Source organism: Cavia porcellus, unplaced genomic scaffold, assembly GCF_034190915.1.
Source record: "Cavia porcellus strain 051 isolate PalLab524CR breed Dunkin Hartley unplaced genomic scaffold, mCavPor4.1 scaffold_21, whole genome shotgun sequence".
Lineage (NCBI taxonomy): Eukaryota > Metazoa > Chordata > Mammalia > Rodentia > Caviidae > Cavia > Cavia porcellus.
The window spans coordinates 12,108,608-12,130,607 of NW_026947504.1; positions in this window are offsets into that span (position 1 = coordinate 12,108,608).

Genomic DNA, 22,000 nt, shown 5'->3' on the forward strand with positions numbered 1-22,000 from the left:
GCTTTATATTCCTGCTCATTGTACTCTTGAATAGATCACCTCAACCTTGTGGTGCATTATAGATTAGCCTGACCTCATACACTGTGTCTGACAAGACCCAGATAATAATGGATGGTGTTGGGCATATCATCTCATGGTCAGAAATTTCATTTTTACCGGTTTTTATTTGGATGATGATGGCAATTTTTTTTATCAATTTACATACTATTTTTACTGTATGTGGCATAACCTTGTTTTAGTACTACTTGATCTAAGTTATAGTCTCCCAATAACTTATCTTGAAATATATACATTAATTTTCCAACTCTCATTTCTTCAATACCGTGTAGTATGCTGGATTTTAGGGGACAAGAAGAAGAATATCTTTTGTAGCCTGGATTGCTGTTTAGTGCTTCTTGCTTTGGTTCCCATTCTTAGTTTCAGATCTCCACAGTGTCTCATATATAGGCCAAAGGGGAACTCTCATGTGTGGTGAAGTATTCTACCCACACACCTTGAGTGGGCCCCAAACAAATCCTTTCTCCTTCACAATACAGTGGCCCATCTTTGACTTCAGAGAAAACTGTCCTCATGCCATGACTACTTAAACTCTAAATATCATAGATGTGCCTGGCACCTGAACCAAGGTGAGATTTATATTTCCCATGCTGAACAATATTTTTTTTAGCAATGCTTCGGCATACAGTGATTTCTTGTTCCTCCAGCCATATCAACTTACTCTTACTGAAATAATGAGTCTATATGGTAAAGTGTGGTACCAAGATTTTTCATATTTCTTTGCTGCATTGTGACAGAGCATAAGAGAATTTCAGTTTTGTAGAACATGGCAATTATATATTGATCTCTAGTGCATAGGAATATGCACTATTATTATTATTTTTTTTTTGTCTTTTTCCTTTTTATCGGTACCAGGGATCGAACTCACAACTGCCTGCTTGCAAGGCAGGCGCTTATGCCGCTGAGCTAAATCCCCAGCCCCTGCACTATTATTCTTATTGATGCAGATAAGAATACATTTGGACACTTGGTGTGGCTATATCCCATGACATCTAGAAAAATGACTATTTCCTAGTTGAGCTTCTTGTGTTAGTTTCCTGGAGCTATCACTAAAAACAAAAGCAAAAGCTCCCCCAAGCAAACAAAAACAAAAGACAGAGACCAAGTAATTTAAAACTAATTCAATAGTGAAATTTAAAAGAGAAATGTATTATATCTGGTGTTTGAAATTGGAATCTGAAGTACTAGATGGTCATGCTCATTCTGTCAGTTGTAGAAGAAAACTCTTGTATTCCTCTTCTTCTCATGTTTTGCCAGAAAACTCTGGCCCTACTTTCTTGAAAGAAGCAATTCAATTTCTGTCTCTATCATTATGTTTAATTCTTTCCTCGTGAGCCTCTGTGTTTTCATATGGCCTCCTTCCTTTTTTGCTCTCTCTTTCTTCTTATAAATTCAAAATTAACACGGATTATGGACCTACCTTATTCTAATTCAACTTTATTCCAATTTAAACAATTTTATATGCAATGAGTCTTTTTCCAGGTATAGTCATGTTCTGACATACCAGAAGCTAAAAGTTTGCCCTAATTTTCTTCAGGACACATTTTGACATGATATATATATATATATATATATATATATATATATATATAGTGTACAATTATCTTCCAGGGTCACCTAGTTTATCCAGGGACTATATGGGTGAACCTATGGAAATACAAAAGAGATATCCAGCCTTCTATACTGAACATTTTTAAGGGTAGCACTAATACCTTGCTTCACATGCTATCCAAGAATGTGTTATAGATCTTCATTTTTTGCTTTAGCAAGAGGTACTCATTTCAGAGGCTTGTATTTTGACTTGTCTTACCCTTCAAACCAAATTGATAAAATGTAGAGTTCATGGAATCTTTCAGTTATCTAAAGCAAGCATTCTGAGACTAGAGGAATGATTACCAGGTATATCTTCAGACCAAGGGGACCCATTGTAACTAGTCTCTGGCCAAGACTTTATTTATTACCTAGACTTTATATACCTCCATTTTAATAGAGGCCATTCTGCTTGAATATTTAGGGACTCGGTGTCAACTCAGACCCTCAAATGTTTAATTCGCAAGATAAATGATCTAAGATTCCTTGGAATTAGAATTGAGGAAATTATAACTATCTATATTGTATGTGGTGTTATAAGGTCCTTATTCTTCAGGTTCTCCTTGGTTTGAAGTGTGAAAACAGGCTCAACTTTGAAAGTTGGAGTACGGATTATGAATTTTAGTGGCAGCTTTAATTTTTGGTTTTCTATTTTACAGTATTCTCTTAACTATATGAAAAAGTTACTGATGACCAGTTTCACTCTGACCTTGCTGCTGGGCCCAGTAATTATAACTCAGGATCTCTTTTTTAATGTATCAGCACCTTACTTTTACAATTTCAGGATCTTAAATTCATTGCTATGAATGAGATAACTTCTATGACTGCTCTGACAGTAAGTTCTGGTCTCTGTATGGGTTCACTGCTGAAATTGTAGTGATGTTCATGTTACTCTTTCCAGCACATGCTCGATGGCTTTGGTAGATGAAATGTCAAAGGCCCTTCCTATAAGGACCTAACACACATATTCCCACCACTCTCCAACGGAAGATAATACAGTCATTGCTCTTATATAAGGCATCATGAATTTGCTTTACTATTTGCCTCCAATTTTCCTTGTGACAAGAAGACTTATAAATGATTAAGTCCCAGGGTGACATAGCTGGAGGTGGGCTAACACTGCTAAGAGAGGATTAAAAGGCTTCGTGAATTGTGAATGCTGAAATAGATCAAAAGATACACCAAATGATCATGTGTCTCAGAGAGGCCCAGAAGACATATCAGTAATCTATTTGCTTCTGCTATGTATCTATGACCCTGACACGTGAATCTTTCAATAAACAAATTTTGCTCTCTGTGTTTTAACCTACTTTTATATCATGATGAATGAGCATTGATTACAAATCATGGGAACAATGAACTCTTGTTTATCATTTCCCAAGGGAATTTTTTGTCCCTACTAAACGCTAAAGTTATTAAGAGCTGAGTTTCCTTCTATATCCTCCTATAGAAAAGAGTTTATTTTTGTTCAGGACCAAAAAAAGAGTGTCTATATCTTTATCTTCATCTTCAAATTTATCTTTATCAGGGGTCTACAAGTACCAAACTTCTAAGAGTTCATGCTTATTTTCTGTTTCTGTAATTTCGTGCTTTTCTCAAAGTGTAAGTTAAAATTAAATTCTTATAAGTTTCTTTTCCCAATGATTAATTTGGATAACTGGTTGCATGTTTGTCAATGGGAATAGCCTATATTTTGTATTTCTGGTTTAATAGTTTGCTACAGTAGTTTGTATTGACATTTTATTTTTCTTATTTGTGTGGACTACTATTATGTAATTTCGCAAACTCTTTGTTACATAATACATTATAAATATCTTGTTCACATCTATGAATATAAAGGTAATGAAGTAGAGGTGTTGGGGAGAGCATTCCAATGCCTCGGTTACACTGCAGGGTTAGTAAATGAGGCACTTATGAAGAGCTGCACCATAAGGTATATAGAAAGTTTGAAAAGTGATTTGTAGACTTGAACTGGGGTAGGAAATAATGGGTTCAGAAAACCAATGTAATTTTTTCATTTTATGCTTTCAGTTTCTAATCTTGGTAACCATTTTATTTTAATTGAAATTTATGTATAACTGTGAATTATTCAAAGTGTTCTAAGTGTTGCAAAATTTTTTGCAAAACTGTATAACAATATCATAGATGGAATTGGTGTTCCTCACTATTATTCAGACTATCATCAGTATTTACTTGTACATATTTATGTTTGTGTGTTAGTGTTTCACAATTTTCCCACACATGTATCTTATTGTACCTGCCACTGTAGTCAAGACACTGTTCAGTTCCATTACCACAAGAATCTCTCATTTCACCAGTTACAAACACATCAGTTTCCTTCCTATTTCTAACCAATGAGAACCAATAATGTGATCTTCATATTTATAATTTTATGTTGTTATGTAAGTTCAGCTATGTAGTATATTGTCCCTGGAATTGGGTTTATAAATCCAACACAATTTTCTTGAAACTATTTCCAGATTCTTGTATCAATATTTTGTTACTTCATGTTGATCAGTATTCTGTGATATGGGCTTACCATAGTTTCATCAGTCTATTACTGAAGGCCATCTGTGTTGTCTGTGAATTTTTTTCCTATCAGAAACCTCTTTTGAATAGCTGTACAATCTTTTGAATATGATATTTACAGGTAAACTTCTGTAATAAATACCTGAGACTGTGACTTATATAAAATGATAAGAGCATTTAGTTTTATAAAACTGCAATTCTTTTTCTACAGTACATTATTTTAAATTTTCATCAGCAATGTATCATTGATTCAGTTTCTTAGTATTCTTACCAATATTTGATGCTTTTGTTTTTGTTATTTTAGCCATTTTAATAGATATATGGTGATATGGAAATTTTAATTGGCAACCTTACCTATAGTTGATGATGTTGAAATTCTTTCCATGTGATTGTTTGATATCCACATATAATTTTCAAGGTAATACTGCATTTCCTCAACTTTTTTTATATTTTGTATGGAATGTTTGATTTTTTAACTGTTAGATATTTTAAATTTCTAAACTTCACTTTTTTAGCTCAGTGGTACAAGCACCTGCCTGGTAAGCGCTGGTTGATCTCCGGTACCAATAAAAAAAATAAATAAACTCTGATGAGCTAGTTTTAGGTTCACAGCAAAATTGGGTGGAACATATAAAGAGTTCCAACATAAGCCTATCTTGCACACTATAATGCTATAATGTCTTCCAAAAGTCTTATGTTCTGAGGTGTGCCTTGTTGCAAACGGGGCAGATAATTGACTTTGACGAGTATATTCTTGTGGTTGCTCCTTTCCTCTCTGATCTTGGATGTCATGGATTGGCAACTTTTTTTGCATGCCTTTCCAATACACTTCTGCCTGTGAGCTAGCCAACTTCAGATTAAAACTACTGGAAAATGGGAACCAAATAAACCTGTCTTCTTTTAAAATTTTGTTGTTTGTCTTTGTGTCATAGGAACAGGAAAATGATTAATACACAAACAACAGCCTCCCTGACTGGCTATACATAGTATGTGTTTGTTAAATTCATTCAGTTTATATGAACATTTATATTAAGGTTCATTCTTGGTGTGCTATGTTATGTGGATTTGGGCAAATGTATAAGGACACACAGCCAGTAATTGTAGTATCACATGAAATGACTTTATTTCCTAAAAAGTCATCACAGTTCTTTAGTTTATTTAACCTTCATTCCCATCTAACTGTAGCAACCATTAAACTTTTTACTATCTCTGCAATTTTGCCTTCCAAAATGTTGTATAGTTGGAATCACAATATGCACAGTCTTTTCAGATAAACTTCTTTTCTTACTAAAAAAAAGTCACATCATTATATTTACTTGATGCCTTTTCATGGTTTTATAGCTCTTTTCTTTTTTGTATGGAATTATATTCCATTGTTTGATGTAGTGAATTTGTTTATCTATTTACCTACTGAAGAACATTTTAGTTGCTTCTAGGTTGACACAATTATGAAGAAATATGGCTGCTTTACATATTTATGTACAAGTTTTGTGGTAGACATAATTTTCCAGTTCCTTTGAATAATTACCAAGGAGTATAATTTCTGATTCATAAAGTTAACAGTGACTATTTTTGTTAGAAACTATATTTTTACAGTCTTAATTCATACCAGCAATGAATGAAAATTCCTGTAGTTATACATATTTTCTGGAGTTTGGTTTTGTCAGTGTTCTAGATTTAGACTTTCAAATGGACATGCATTGATATCATATTATTTTAACTCACAATTCTCCAATGGCATATGAGTTGAACATTTCTTAATATACTTATTTTCCATTTATATATCTTCCTAGTTGACATTATTTGTTCAGTCCTTTTTTAAAGATATATTACTGGTTGGCAAAAATCAAATTCAGATGACAAGCACACACAATACATTCAGCGTCATTATCCATTTATGACTCAAAAAATGAAAGCCGTAATGAGATATGGTGAGATTTTTGCTAGGTATAGAAAAACTTATTCTACAATTATATCGAAAACCAAAGTTCCTAAAATACTTACAAGAATATTCAGAGAAAAGAATAATGTGACAGTGATTTTAACAGTGATTATATTTTACTATACAATTATGGCAATCAAAGCAGAATAGTATTGTTGGGGAGATAAACAAATAGACAATGGCACACTTTATTTTACCAGAAATAGTCTCCAAGTAAATACTCTCAATAGACTTGACAAAAGTGCTGAAGTAATTCAGCAGAGTAAAAAAAAAAAACTTTATAGCAAATGGTAGTGAAGCAACTAGACATAGACAAAATTGAACTTTCCACAGTAAAGAAGATACTTTATGCATTGGATATATTTTTTTTTAATTTTGTTTAAGGAGAAAAAGAAAAAAAATAGAAAAAGGGTACAAGTTATATAGAATTTCAGAAAAAATAAACGGTAGGAAATCACTAGTTAATAGATTACATATTGTCATCTTAGAAATAGTTGTTCAAGTTACAAAATTAAAGCATATAGAGTGGACATTCAAACAGTGAGACTGCAAACAGTTCTGTTCAGTGATTCAACAAAAACTCAGTAATATGGTTACCTATCTTATACACTTAAATATACATGCAGTTATATCCTTTAGAGCACTTCCTTTTCCTCTCCTTTGTACAATGACAATTACACATTTTGGGTTTTATTACTCTCACTGTTCTTACAACTTTTTTTGAAGAGAGTAAAACCAAATGTGACATAACAGGACAGAGTTAGTCAAATCAAAAGGATGGACATAATAATTTAAAAACAAAATACAAGGTGTTCAACAATGGTTACCATAAGGCCTCTTGCTATCTTAAAAAGAATTGCCTACATCATCAATTATAATAAAATTGAACAAAACAGTAAAGAACAAAACCAATAAAACCAAAACATTGGAGACATTACAGGACTTCAAAAGAAGATAATAGTCAACCAGAATGGGCGTCATAATGAATCTTATTGTCTTCACAGATGTTGCCTATACTTTTGAACTTGGTACTATCAAGCAAAACAGAATAGAAGAAAATCAGTCAAAACAAGATGGTGAGAGCAATACAGGGCTTCAAATCAAGTTAATAGGAAATCAAAGTGGGTTACTATAATATATCCTGCTATTTTTTATTTATTTTTCCCTTAATTAAAAGGATAAAAATGAAAATTAAATAATAAAAAGGAGATTGTGATGAAATAGGACAGAACAATAAAACAGCACAGGTCAAAACATAACCATTTAAGCAAAATTGTGTTTCACCACAAGATAATCCCAACATAAAAGTAGTTACCATAGTGTCTCTTTCCTTGAACTCAAGGATTGGAAAAATTTTTATGCCTGGGTTTCTTTTGTTATTTTAGCCTATTGCATGGTTATTTCCTAATGACAAAAAGAAATCTTGCCTCTGGCATTGTCAGAGAGCATTTTATTTGGTCATTTATTGTTTGTAAGACACTTTAGTCTTGCTAGGCATCGTATGGTCATTTATTCAATCCAGGAGGGGGAAGAAATTGCCCTATTTGAGTTTTCTTCTGTTTCTGGATTGGGAACTAGGAAATACTGTTTGGTCTTTTATTTCCTTTCTTTATGTTAGAATAGTCATTTTTATTGTCTCATTTAAATGTTTTGTTTGATGCTAGCCTATTAAACACATTATTTAAATTTCACATCAGATAACCCTACCAGTCTTGCTAGGTCTGCATTCAATGACTTGTTTTCATTGTTTCTTAGATTGCCTTATTGCAAGTTTTGTAATGTTCAGCCATAATTTCATAATTCATGAAATTTCATTGGCACGAACTTTCTATTGTCAGACTCAGACTAGATATACTGAAGTGTGTTTTCATTTATTTCTATAAGAAGCCAGGGAGTGTTAAAGCATTGTCAGTCACTTTAAAATTAAATTTTAGCTTGGTGTTTTGCAGATAAGCCAAAGAATATCAACCAAGATGCAAATCTGAAAAAAAAATCATTTTATTTTTTAAATTCACATAAGAGTTTAAATTATCTCTCTCTACTCCATGCAAAGACTGAAGAGAACACATTTTTAATTGCAGTTACTTGTAAGACAGGTAATTCTATTTCTCACCGACACAGGAGGTGTGTCCTCTGAGATCACAGCTTGTACTTACTAAACATTCATTAAACTTCTGATGACTGTATAGACTGAACTTCCTATGCTTTCTATCTTCCAACTATTTTTAGGCCTTGGAAACTGAATCTCAGTGTCTTCAGACTCTTTAAATGTCCATAAGAAAAATGACAATTTCAGTTATCCTTTACTTTTGCAGGGATAATGATTTCACTAAGAATTCCTTAGTAATCATTTTTTGACAACTTACTTTTTAAAATTAATTTTATTGGTACAATTTAGATATGCACAATGATTAGATTCATCATAGGGAATTAGTTCCTGTATGTGATATATCTTGAAGCCTCTTTTTTTTCTATTCCCCTCCCCTCCAATTCCTTTTACCGTCCTTATGTACAAAAACATTATTTCCATTTGTCTTAGTTATTTTTCTGTTGGGAAAAAATACCTGATGCTCAAAGTGAAGCAAGGAAAGGTTTGTTTATCTTGGAGTTTTTTCAAGATTTCAGTCCATAATCAGCTGGCTCCAAGGCAGAGTGGTGTGAGAGGCGGCTATTCATGGTGGTCACTTCCAGGGATTTTAGCTTCCATGGCTTCTTTCTTGGGCTAGCTTTGCTTTCTCCTTGCAGGATTCCTTAGGTAATCCATACTCCTGGCTTTTCCAAAGTTTGGATTCTTCACTGCACATTTGGTTTTATACTCACAGCTTCACATGCTGCCTTTTCAGGGGCACACTTCCTGGCTTCTCAGGCCTTTTGAAGTTAGGGAGAAAGCCTTTTCAACCTCAGAACTTGTGCATTTTCTATGCATCTAAAACCAGTGCCATCTGTATGCTGCTAAGGTCTGTTGCCAGTTGGAGCAGTAGCCAGGTGTCATGGTTTACGTTTGTGGCCCCCAGGCCTCATGAGTTTGCATTGTGCATTTGTGATTGGTTCATTGTCTAGTGCTTGGATTGATGATATCAGTGCTACAGCCACTTAAGGGTGGAACCAGAATGTGATGTAATGGCAGGAAGAAGGTGTGTCTTGCTCTTTTGCCAGTTTCTGCCTTGCTGTTTGCAGCCGCCATGAACTGGGGCCCAGCCATGCCAGCCTGTCTTGGAGCCAAGTGAGTATGGACTGAAACCTCCAAAACTGTAAGAAACAAACCTTTCTTTTCCAAACTTTGGGCTTCAGGTATTTTGTCTCAGTGACAAGTAAAAAGTAACTAAGACACCAGGCTTCTCTCTCTCTTGGCTATAGAGATTGAGTGCCTGCATCACTAAGCTCTCTCAACTGGATTGTGAGGAACAGCTTCTCTATGCCATCACCATTCTGGAACCTGGTGCAGTTGCCACCATTTTGGAACCTGATGTGGCCTCTGCCATCATTCTGGATCATGGTTCTCTTCTCTCCTAGCAAAGTGTCCTAACAATTTTGAGCCTGCCAAGGCTGGAGACCTGCTGCTTCCCAGGATACCCCCAGACCATCTTTTTATTTCTCTGTCCCTTGTTGGCAATTGCATTCTCAACACCATCTTTGTAGTCCACAGTTTCTGATCCAATTCACAATATTTTAAATCATCCTGATGGGCTCTTTGCTCTTGACTTGCAATGTAAGTCTAGCCAAAAGCCCCAACAATAGCCATGCCACCATCTCAATATTCAACTGCCTTTAAATTTCTTCAGCCAGATTAATCAGCACACTGTCCTTAATCTTAGTCTCAAGCAGTATCAGAACATGAATAAAATGCAGACAAACTTTTGCCAAGCCATGTCACACATTCTTTTCAGTCCCAGAGCCAATATAACCCTCTTTTGTAGAAGAAACCTCCCTGGCCTGGTCTTTACTGGCAAACTGTCTATCAGCTTTCTGCTCTCCTGAGCTCAGACCAGAAATCTCATGCAGAACAGCCTAAGGTGTTCCAGTTTTATACATTCAGGTGACATCTCTGAACTTTCAAAGCTCTTCCCATAAGCCATTCTCAAGGGTTTTTGAACCGCATGGTCAGGTACAGTCACAGCAGCAACTCCCTTCCACTGATACAAAATTCTGCCTTGATTACTTTCTCTCACTGTTGGGACAAAATACCTGATGGTCAAAGTGAAGCAAGGAAAGATTTACTTAGCTTACAGTTTTTTGGAGGTTTCAGCCAAAGCTCAGCTGTCTCCAAGGCAGGGTGGTGCGGTTGAAGGGCAGCCATTGATGGTGGTTGCAAATAACAAGAGCAAAAAAGGCAAAAGACCAAAAGCAGGCCTCCTTCCTACTCTTAGATTGTGTGCTGGTTCCCCATCCCTGGGTGGGTGCAGCACTCACACTGTCAATCCCAGTGCTAGACAATGAACCAATCACAAATGCCAGATGCAGCTGCCTCCATGATTGCATGAGGCTTGTGGGAGGGGCATCCAAACACAAATCATAACTCTGTTTTATCCCTCTTTTCTAATTATTTTCTTTTCCTTTCCTTCCTTTTCCCCTCCCCTCTTTCTAACCCCCTTTCCATTTGAAACATTTCTTCCTATTTCATAATATCTATTATATATTTTAGTCTTTATTTATAGTTTCAGTTTCTCACACCAGAGAGACAATTTTATATTTACACTTGTGTATCTGATTTATTTCACCTAAAAGTATAGTCTCAAGGTACATCCATTTATCTAGAAATATCTCAAGTGTATCTTTCTTTTTTCCTGGTGGTACTTTAATGAATTAACAAATGTTCTTTATCCATTCATCAGTTGATGGGCATTTAGTTACTTTCCAACATTTAGTTATTACAAACTGTGCTGCTGAAAACATGAGTGGGCATACATTGTCATGGTCAAAAGCTTTTAATTCTTTCAGGAAGATACCAAAAAGGAGAATTCTTGAGCCAAATAGGACCTCTAGTCCTAGTTTTTTGAGGAATCTTCACATTGATTTCCACAGTAGTTACACCTGTCTACACTCCAACCAGTAGTGGAGAAAAAATGCTTTTCCTAAGTCCCACCAGCATATTATTGGTTGATTTCTTGATAATACTCATTTTTTTCCAAAATGAGATAGAATCTCAGCATTGTTTTAATTTTCATCTCTCAAGTAGCCAGTAATTTTGAAGAGTTATTTGTATATTCATTGAGATTTCTACCTCTTCATCTGAGAAATATGTATTCATCTCAGATATCTACTTTTGAATTGGATCTTTAAATTTAGGGGTTCTGAGTTTCTTGAGCTCTTTATGTGTTCTGGGTATTAGTCATTTGTCTGAGACACAGTTGGTGTTTTCTTTGGCTGTCCAAAAGCTTTTCAGTAAGGTACGATCCCAGCTGTGATTATTCATAATATTTCTGGGGCAATTGGAGTGTTGCTCATGATTTACTTCATCCAATATTTTCTGCATTTTTTTTTTGTTGAGTTGAAGAGTTTCCTAGTGTAGGTAGCCTTACTTTTGTCAGAGCTGGAAGTGCTGTGGCTAACTCCACATGCTAGTTAATCTTTCCAAACTTACTTGTTGTAACAAAAGTTGATGGTCTAGCACAACTGTTCAAATGACATTTTCTGCTTACATATCACATTGTATGTGGTAGGGATACATCGTAATTCTTCATGGTTTAACAGCATTTCCCACTTCCTTTATTATGCTTTTTCATGTGCAGTTTTTAATTTCTTGCTTAGTGTGTTCTAATCCCTACTACACATTATAGTTCTTGAGGAAAGGGTACTTATATTTACTATTTTAATTGTGTTTTTATTAGTACATGTTAATGTTGTATAATGCTGAGGCTTGTTCTGGGAAGTTGTTACTTGTATTTTGCATATCTTAGTCCAAGTCAATCCCAGAGACCCCTTTTAACCCTATCTCGCACAAACTCCTCCACTGTCAACATCTCACAGAACAGTGGTACAATGGTTACAATGGTTCAATGAATCATCATTGAAAGTCCATATTTTACACTGTGATTCACCCATGGTGTTGTATGTCATATGGATTTGGACAAGTGTGTAACAATGTGTACCCATATCGCAGTATCACCCAGAACATTTTTACCTCTCTGAAAATCCTTTGTGCTCCATCTATTCAATAATTCATTTCCCTAAAACCTGAAAAGCATTTTTTCATAGCTTTGCCTCTATCATTTGGAAGAAATTATGTGTATTTTATCTGGTATGATTTATTTCTTAAACATTTGATAAAATTCACCAATTCATTTGGGACTGTTAATTTCTGCTTTGATGTTTTTTTTTATCATTAATTCACTTCCTTTAATAGAAATAAGATTAATTAAATTCTCTATTTTTCTTTGGTGAGTTTTGGTATCTTATGCTTTTGAAGTAATTAGTTCATTTCATCTAAGCTACTAAATTTTTCATATGCTTGTTCATAACTTTTTAAAATCATGTTAACATCCAGATCTGTAGTGATGTCTCCTATTTTATTTCTGATGCTAATAATTTATGTTATTTTTTAAATGCTTGGCTAGAGACATCAATTTTGTTAATCTTTTCAAGCAAAAAGTTTTTTGTTGCTTATTTGCACTGTTAAGTATCTTTTTTTCTATTTAATTGATTTCTGCTCTGCTTTTAATTATTTCTTTGCTTCTGCTTTCTTTGGAATTAACTTGCTCTTTTTTTAGTTCATTAAGATAGAATCTTAGATTATTGATTTAAAATTTTTCTTTTTTTCTAATGTATGCATTCAATGCTCTAAATTTTTCTCAAAACATGGATTTTACTGACTCCCAAATTTTGATTATTTATATTTTAATTTTCATTTATCTTACAATAGTTAAAATTTTCTCTTGACTTTTTTCTTGATCCATCTATTATTTATAAATGTGTTGCTTTATCTTAATATATTGGGGGGATTTTTGGATTACTAAGTGCTATTTTTCTACTTTTTTATAGTTGGAGTTAACTCAGGACTTTTGCACTGAGTTATATCCACAGCCCTTTGTTTAAACTTTTATTATTATTTTTTTTATTATTACAGATTTTCAATAGTGTGGCTTACAATTACCTTGGGGAGTGCACATAGGCACATACTACAGCTTGTTTCTTTTTTTACATATCCTTTCCCCATTCTCACCCCTTCTCCCTTGCTCTTCTTCTAATGCCTCATCCTGATTTTATTCTTGTTGATATTACTAATCTTAGCTCATGTTATCAGACATAATGATTACCCTTATTGAGGTTATTAGGGTACTGTATTTGGCATAACTTTATGCTGCTTGTTTCCCCTTCCACTCTTTCTTATCTCTTGTCCTTGTTTCCCCAACTTCTCTATTGCATGAGATCCCTCACTGTATCCCTGTTGTGAACAATGGCTAATTTTGCATACTTCCTTATTGGATAAAATGGAGGCTTGAGATTATTAATACCTCCTGTTTGAGATTTCTTGTTGTCTTTTCTTACCGTATGATCATCTGTCCCTCCTTGAGTCATTCCAAAATTATACTCGAAGATAAGATCCTTCTTAGCACATGATCATCTATGTTCTCTTGACTCTGAATCTTCTGCCTAATTGTAACCCTTTGCTAGCCACACCTACCATTGTATACACCTAATAAATAGTGGCTGTTTAGGAATGGAGGAGAACCCATCTAGAAATACTGACTTCCCAGCCATTAAAGTATTACTATACTTGTCTCTTGCCGTACTCTTAAGACAGATAATCAAGACTGCTTTCCATCTTCCAGATATGTCCCCTTTCATCTTTGTGTTTTGCCTGACTCAAATAAGAGATACCAGACAACACTTAAACTTTCACAGATTGAGTCCATCTATGCATTTTTGGTTTCTGTTTGTTGTATTTGTTTATTACTGATAAAGGGATATTAGAAACTCCAGCTATAATAGCAAATACATTTATTTCTACTTACACTACTATAAATATTTTCCTCACATATTTGGATCCTCCACAGATGAATTAAGGATGACTATGTCTTCTTAGAGAATTAACCCCTTTATCATGACATAACATCACTATTTATCTTTGATATCTTTTTTGCCTCTGTGCATTCTTTGGCTGAAAGATATCTACTTTATTTTGATGCAATTAACTCAGCATATCTTTCTTCAATTTTTTATTTTTAATCTTGACGTATCTTTGTATTTAGAGTGGGCTTCTTGTGGACAACATGGATTTGGGAATTACTTACAAATCCATTCTGAAAATTTCTGTCTCAACATATCTATTTAGATAATGAAGTTTAAAGTTATTACTGATATATTTGGATTAATTAATAGTTAGCATATGTGATTCTGTGTTCTATTTTTGTCCTTATTTTTAATTCGTATTTTTATCTTCTATAGTTTCCTTTTGTGGTTTCAAGTGAGTACTTGATTCCAGTTTTTCTGCTCTCTTAAGTATTATTACACTTCTTTGAACTTTATTACTTTCCCAGAGTCTACAATAGACCTTTGCAACTAGTCAGAGTGTACTTTCAAATAACACTGGGCTGCTTCCCAGGTAGTAAAAATATGATAGCATTCCTAGGTTCTTCCTCATTCCTTATATGATTATTTGTTCATTTCAATTTACACATATACGTATGTGTATATTATATACATTCATGTATATATATATCAGAACATTGTTATTCTTATGATTTTTGAACAAACTATTGTCTGTTAGGACAATTAAGAATAAGAAAATAAAACATTTCATTTGTCCCACTCACTCATTTCTTCCTCACTTTTGAGAACCTGAGATGCGTACCTACATCATTTCCCTTCTTACTATGACACTTCCCATAGGGCAGTTCTACTGCTGATGAATATGCTCAAGATATGCTTGGGTATCTCTTAGTAGCTCCTGTATTTGCGATTGTAAAGAATTTTAGGTTAATGGATGCTTTTTCCCCTTTCAGAACTCAATATTCTACTTTTTGTTTTTGTGCATTCTATGAAGAAATTGGATATATTTCTTTTATTTGCTCCTATGTGGGGTAGCAAGGTGTTACCCATACCCCAGCTTCTTTCTAGTTTTCTTGACTTTCTAAACATTGAATATGATATTTCTAGATATAATTTTTATTTTATTTATTTATTTTTATTTTTACCCTCTTGGTTGTTCTCAGTGCTTCTTGGATTTTTGGTGTCAGATATTAGTTTGGGAAAATTCTCAGTTATTATTACTTGTAATATGGCTTCTTTTCCTTTCTTTTCCCTTTTTCCTTAATGCTGTGTTACAGTTGGATAGTCTTTTTGTTCTGTTTTTAGGTGTTTTCTTATTTGATTTTCAGTTACAGAAATTTCTCCTGTCACCCTCAAGCATACAGATCCTTTCCCCAGCATTTTTCATCTGTTATACTATTGTTATTTTTAAAATTTTATTCTTTCATGGAATTTATATTTCTCTACTAACATCATTGATCAATTACTGGATGTTTTTTGTCTCTTCACTTTAAAAACTCCTCAGTCTGATAATTCCAGCAGCTCTACCTTATCTGACTTGATTCTGATACTTCTTTAAACTTCTACTTTTTGTCTTTTCGTATGCCTGCTCATGTTTTCTTCAAAGGTGAACATAATATACTGGGTAAAAGGAACAGAACCCCATAATCTAATGGTAGGATGGAAGGACAATGATCTATAGATTTACTATTAAAACTCACATTTAAGAGATTCATGACGCTGACCTGTGAATTTCAGTAGTGTTCCTGCTCCCTGCCCTTAGGCAGAATAGAATGGGCATAGGGGACTGGAGTTGCATATCCCTCCCCCACCCACCCCAGGTAGATTATGCTAGGACAGGATCCTGCAGAATAGTTTTTTTGAGGAGAGGCCATGTTAAGAACAGAGTGATCTCACTTATTTCCAAGTGATTCCTTTTCTCTTTCCTCTGCAGGCATCATGAGAAGATTATTTTCTGATTTTCATCATGAGGATCTATCTAGTTGAGCTCCTGAAGATAAAACTCACAAAAGCAGAGACCTCCCTACAATGTGTCCCTCTGGAGTTTATAAGTCTCAGATGTGTAGTTATAGAACCTGCAATAGTTTAATAGCTACAGTTTAGGTTTTCCCATTTTGGTACTGGCTCCTGTTCTATGTTAAGTTGTGAAAATTTGTATTCACCTTTCTGTTCCTTCTTTTTGGAGGTGGTAGTTAGCCCTGTGAATTTACTTCTCTGATACATCTAAGCAGAGGTGCTAATTTTTCAATGTGTTCAATTTTTCAGTTCTTTATTTTTTTCTTGTTATTAGTATTTCTTTGGCATTTGGCTCATTGTCATGCAGACTGTAGGCACTTGAATTGTATCTGCTGAATAAGGAATCAAAAGGGTGAATAGGAGCTTCTGAGAAACATGGTGGATAGATAACAGCAGCTATGGAGGTTCTCTGAGATAGCCAGCTTAGAATCCAGGAATGGTGCAATGTGAGGAGTCCTAAGCATGGGGAGATATACCCTGCCGACCCAGGAATGAACTAAGCTGAAAGAAACCAATTGAAAATGCAATCCTAGTGCTATAACCAGAACAGATAAAAATCTCAGTGCAGAAGCTGGAACCCGTGTCCCTGGAAACTGCAATTTGAATTTCCTGAAGTGGCTGCTGAGTCTGAATTGGTATAGCAGGGAGAGAGATGTGCGAAAGCTCTGAGAGCAGGAATCTGCAAACAGAGTTGAAAGCAGGACTTGCAGGGAGCCCTGCATTGACCTGTGGTGGGTGAGAGGAATGGGACTCTTCCAGAGACTAGGAGGCTCCAACAGAGGACATTCTGGGACCAGAAAAACTAGCCAGAAAAGGACAATGCAGTGACTTTAGTTGCATATTCCCCTTTCAAGTGGGATTGGTGGGCAGCAGTTGGCCTGGATGACACTGCAGACTAAGACCCAGTAGTCTATCCCAAACCAGATCCCAGCACCTGGTGGTGCATCCTAGCAGTGTAGCCTTCAGTAGATTGACCTGGAGGGGCGGGCCCAGCAGAGGCTGCCCAGGTCTGTTTCTCTATTACTCTGCAGTGGGCAGGAACACTTAGCCAGCAGATTCAAACAAAGTGTAACTGACAAAGAAAGAAACTGGGCCTCCTATATACACTTGTAAGGAAGGAACAAAAATTATGGGAAGTGGGAGCAACAAGAAAGGGTCCTCAGTCCCCAATCCTGAGAACAGTGATCCAGGAAAGGTAAATGCAAAGGAGAATGAGGACAGAAAACATGCAATATCAGGCATGGCATCAATAGACATAAAGCAACATCTCTGGAGCCTCATAGACAAGTTCAAAAGTGAAGTATTTAACGAAGTAAAGCAAGAGAGAAGTAGAATAGTTAGAGAAATGCTAAAGCACCACTCAAGAAAAAAACAGATGGTGGAATGGAAGAACAGAAAAAAAGGGGAGAATTGTTTGATGGAGAAAATAGAGAAAACATAGAATACTTAAAGCAGGTTCAAAGAGCTTACCAGGAAACTAAAAACTCTATTGAAAGCTGGCATAACAGCTTAAAAGAAAATAAGGATAGATTATCTGAACTGAAAGACAAATTTGTAATGTGAGAGCATGAAATGAAAAACTTCTTAAAAATAACAAGGAAACAAACAGCAATAATACAAAGACTAGAAGATGATAAGAGGATCTATAACTTAAGAATTAAGAATGTAAAAGAAGACATAGGGACACAAACAAATGAACTACAAAGGCTATTTACAGAAATAATCCAGGAGAATTTCCCTAATTTAGCAAAAGATAAAGATACTCAGATGTATGAGGCATACAGGCCCCAACCACTTACAACCCAAACAGAGCTACAACCAGGCATATAATAATCAAAATTCCAGAAATCCAATATAAAAACAGAATATTAAAAGCCATCAGAGACAAGAAACAGAACACTTACAAGGGAACATCCATCAGAATTACAGCAGACCTCTCGGCACAAACCATCAAATCACAAAGAGCGTGGGGGGAAATAATTCAAGCTTTGAAAGATAATAACTTCCAGCCAAGATTGATATATCCTGCACAACTGTCCCTAGAAATTGATGGAAAAACAAGGTGCTTCCAGGATAAAGAAGAACTAAGGGAATTTGCAACCACCAATTCAACTCTACAGAGAATACTGCAGAATATTCTAAAAAAGAAAAATACCAAGATTCCAGAAACAGTGACAGAGAGGCCACAATGAATGGAGAAGAAAGCAAAATAAAGAAGATAAACTGACAACTAATGACAGAAAAAGAGCTCAACAGAAATGAGGCAGAGAAGGTTGGATGGTAGGAACAGCTATTTTGGAGAAAACAAGACATTATAATAGCTAGTGCTGATTTAATATCAGTCCCATCAAGCTTTTGTTCTTCTGTCTCCATCAGTCTTAACATGTTGTATCTTATTGGATTTTATTATATGTGATAATATAAACAAAAACTTTTATAGACAAGGAGAAACCATTGTTCATTTTCTGTTAGTTGATTCTAAATACCCTGTAATACTGTCATTCTCTTGAATGGTTTGACATTGTCTTGGTATGTTTGATGCTACAGTATACAAAGTTATACTCAAAGATTTCAAGGAAAGAGACACTATGGTAACTACTTTTATGTTGGGATATCTTGTGGTGAAAACTATTTTGTTTAAATGATTATGTTTTGACCTGCGCTGTTTTGTTGTTATGCCCTCTTTTATCTCAATCTCCTTTTTTTTTATTATTTACTTTTTAATTTTTATCTTTTTAATTAAGGGAAAAATAAATAAAACATAGCAGGATATATTATAGTAACCCACTTTGATTTCCTATTAACTTGATTTGAAACCCTGTATTGCTCTCACCATCTTGTTTTGACTGATTTTCCTCTATTCTGTTTTGCTTGATAGTACCAAGTTCGAAAGTATAGGCAACAACTGTGAAGACAATAAGTTTCATTATGACGCCCATTCTGGTTGACTATTATCTTCCTTTGAAATCCTGTAATGTCTCCAATGTTTTGTTGGTTTTGTTCTTTACTGTTTTGTTCAATTTTATTATAACTGATGATATAGGCAACTCTTTTCAAGATAGCAAGAGGCCTTATGGTAACCATTGTTGATCACCTTGTATTTTTTTTTTTTTTACATTATGTGTTATGTCCAACCTTTTGATTTGACTGACTCTGTTTTGTTATGTCACATTTGGTTTTACTTTCGTGGCAGTAATAAAATCCAAAATGTGTAATTGTCATTGTACAAAAGAAAGGAAAAGAAAGTGCTCTAAAGGATATAACTGCATGTATGTTTAAGTGTATAAGATAGGTAACCATATTACTGAGATTTGTTGGATCATTGAACAGAACTGTTTGCAGTTTCACTGTTTGAATGTCCACTTTATATGCTGTAATTTTGTAACTTGAACAACTATTTATAAGATGACAATATGTAATCTATTAACTAGTGACTTCCTTGTTTATTTTCTCTGAAATTCTGTATAACTTGTACTCTTTTTCTGTTTTTTTTTTTTTTTTTTTTTTTTTTTCTTTTTCTCCTTAAATAAAAAAAAAGGGTGAATAGGGACTGGGAATATAGTAGCAGTAGCATAGTGATTGCCGGCCAAGTGCAAGGTCCTGAGTTTGATTCCCGGCACCCCGTTCCCCCAAAAAAGAGTGAATACATGAAAGCATAAGATAAGGACTGTATGTGGCACTTGACTGACTTTTCTGTCATGGAATTGGAGATAACGTTAGCTCCCAGAAGACACTGATTCTTTTCCACTGCCACAAACTTCTTATCCAACCTGTGGCTGAGGAGGCATCTCTAACATCATACACCTCACAGTGACACAACTCTCAGTGTCAAAGAAAATAAGGTAGGGCAGCATTCTCTGTCTCTAGTTTCCCTTAATCTTTTATGACGTTTGAAAGTGAAGAATTCAGCCATGCAAAAGTGTAGGGACCAAGAGAAGGAGAGCAAGAGGACAGAGAGGCAGAGGAGCCAAAACAAGAATTAACATGTGTTATATGCAACTCTCTGTAGTGAATGCACACATGTACTAACGTGAATAAAAATAAATAAATAAGTATAACAACGAGAGGCAACCAGTATTTTAATATGAAATCTAATATATCTGGTTGTTTAGATTAAAAACCGTGTCAAATACTCACACTTCAGATCTGGGCCAAATATGAAATAATGTCTATGTCAATGTAGGATCATTACAAAATTTTTAAATGCATTTAAAATCCATTTCCTGGCTTAGGATTTTCTTGGAATTTTCCTAGCGTGAGATGTTCTTGGCCATGTTGTAGGTTGATCTGATCAACTATTTTGTAAAATAGTAGCACACACCATTGATTTGACCTTTAAAAAAAAAAAAACTATTTTTTTCCTCTGAACAATTATAGCAGTCCCAGTGTTCTGTTTTTCTTTGCTCCTTTTCCTTGTTACCCAGAGAGGACGCGTTTCTTTGCAAAACATGTTTGACACTGCACTACTTGCTTCGTCTCTTCATTTGCACTGTAACTAACATAATTGGAATATTGAATCTGCCCTGCTGGGTAAGTGGAGAGATACTCTGGCCATTTTCAGTTGAAGGAATCCATACTTGGAGAGATTCTTTAGGGGACCTCTTATAGTTCAATCTTCTAGAAGGCTAACACTCTAAATCACCTGCAAAGGGAGCCTGATGTAAAATTTTCCAATGAACATGAAAATGGCTGGTCAGGTCTTGTGCCTGCTGATGACGGTTTCTAGAGAAGACATTGTTCTCACTGGGTGTGGTGGTGCCTGGAGCAGTTTACTTGGATGTGTTTATGGACTGGAAACTGAATCTTCAGACAGTTTCAGAATTTGGGTGAATTTTGAATCCTTGCATCTGTCCCATCATCAGTGACTCCAATCACAATCAGCACATGAATACAACTGCATTGTTCCTAAGCAACCTCAAGAATTTAAAAAAAAAAAAAAAAAGGTGTAATATTTGGCTGTGATTGTGGGGGTGAAATTTGATAAGGAAACAGATGGCACTTTGTAGCTTCCAGGAATTTTCAATAAACAAACAGATATTGAAAGAGATTTGCAAAAAAAAAATATATCAAACAGTACTTTAGCAGTCTATATGTTTCTTTTAAAATTTACCAATGTCTTTTGGGGATGTTCAATGTCAGTATCAAAGTTAACAAGCTTCAGGGCTTAATAATTTGAATACAAACTCTAAGTAAGTCATTCCAAGAACATTATTTTTAGCCTTCCTTTGCACTGATATCTCACCGTCCCCAACTGGAATCCTGAACATTGAATTAATTTCATAACAGGTGGCCAACTCCTACTAGCCAGTGACTCAGGAGCAGAGCACATTTAAGCAAATACTGTGTAGGCTGTCTCCCCCCAGCGAGGTATGTTTCAGAGGACACCAGTGTTTTCAAATGGCGGTGCATTCAATGTAAGTATTTTGAATTTCCAGACAGGTGGTAAATAAATATAGTACAGTTTCACCTCACAAGCATTTGAATTTGTCAAACCCTATGCACTCAGGTCTTGGTTTCATTCTGTGAAAATCTTATAAAATGGTATTTTCATATTGATGCTTCATTATACTTTATATATCATTTTACAGACCTTGTATGCATAAGATTCTGTAGCGTTGGATGCAGTTGATCTTTTGTATGTATTTATGTAGAAATTTTAGGAGTTTTCAAAACTAAAATTGCCCCCTGGGATTTTTGCCTCTGCCCTGAGTTTAGAATTCAGACACTGTTGTGCAGGTTCCTTGCCAGGAAGTTCTTTGCTGTCCTGTGAGAACAGTGCTCATTCCCAGGAACGCCTTCCTATGCTCTTCCCTGCCTCACTTTGGTTCCTGCCTTTTCCATTTTTTTCTGGGGTTACTGGGAATGTCATCTATTTGA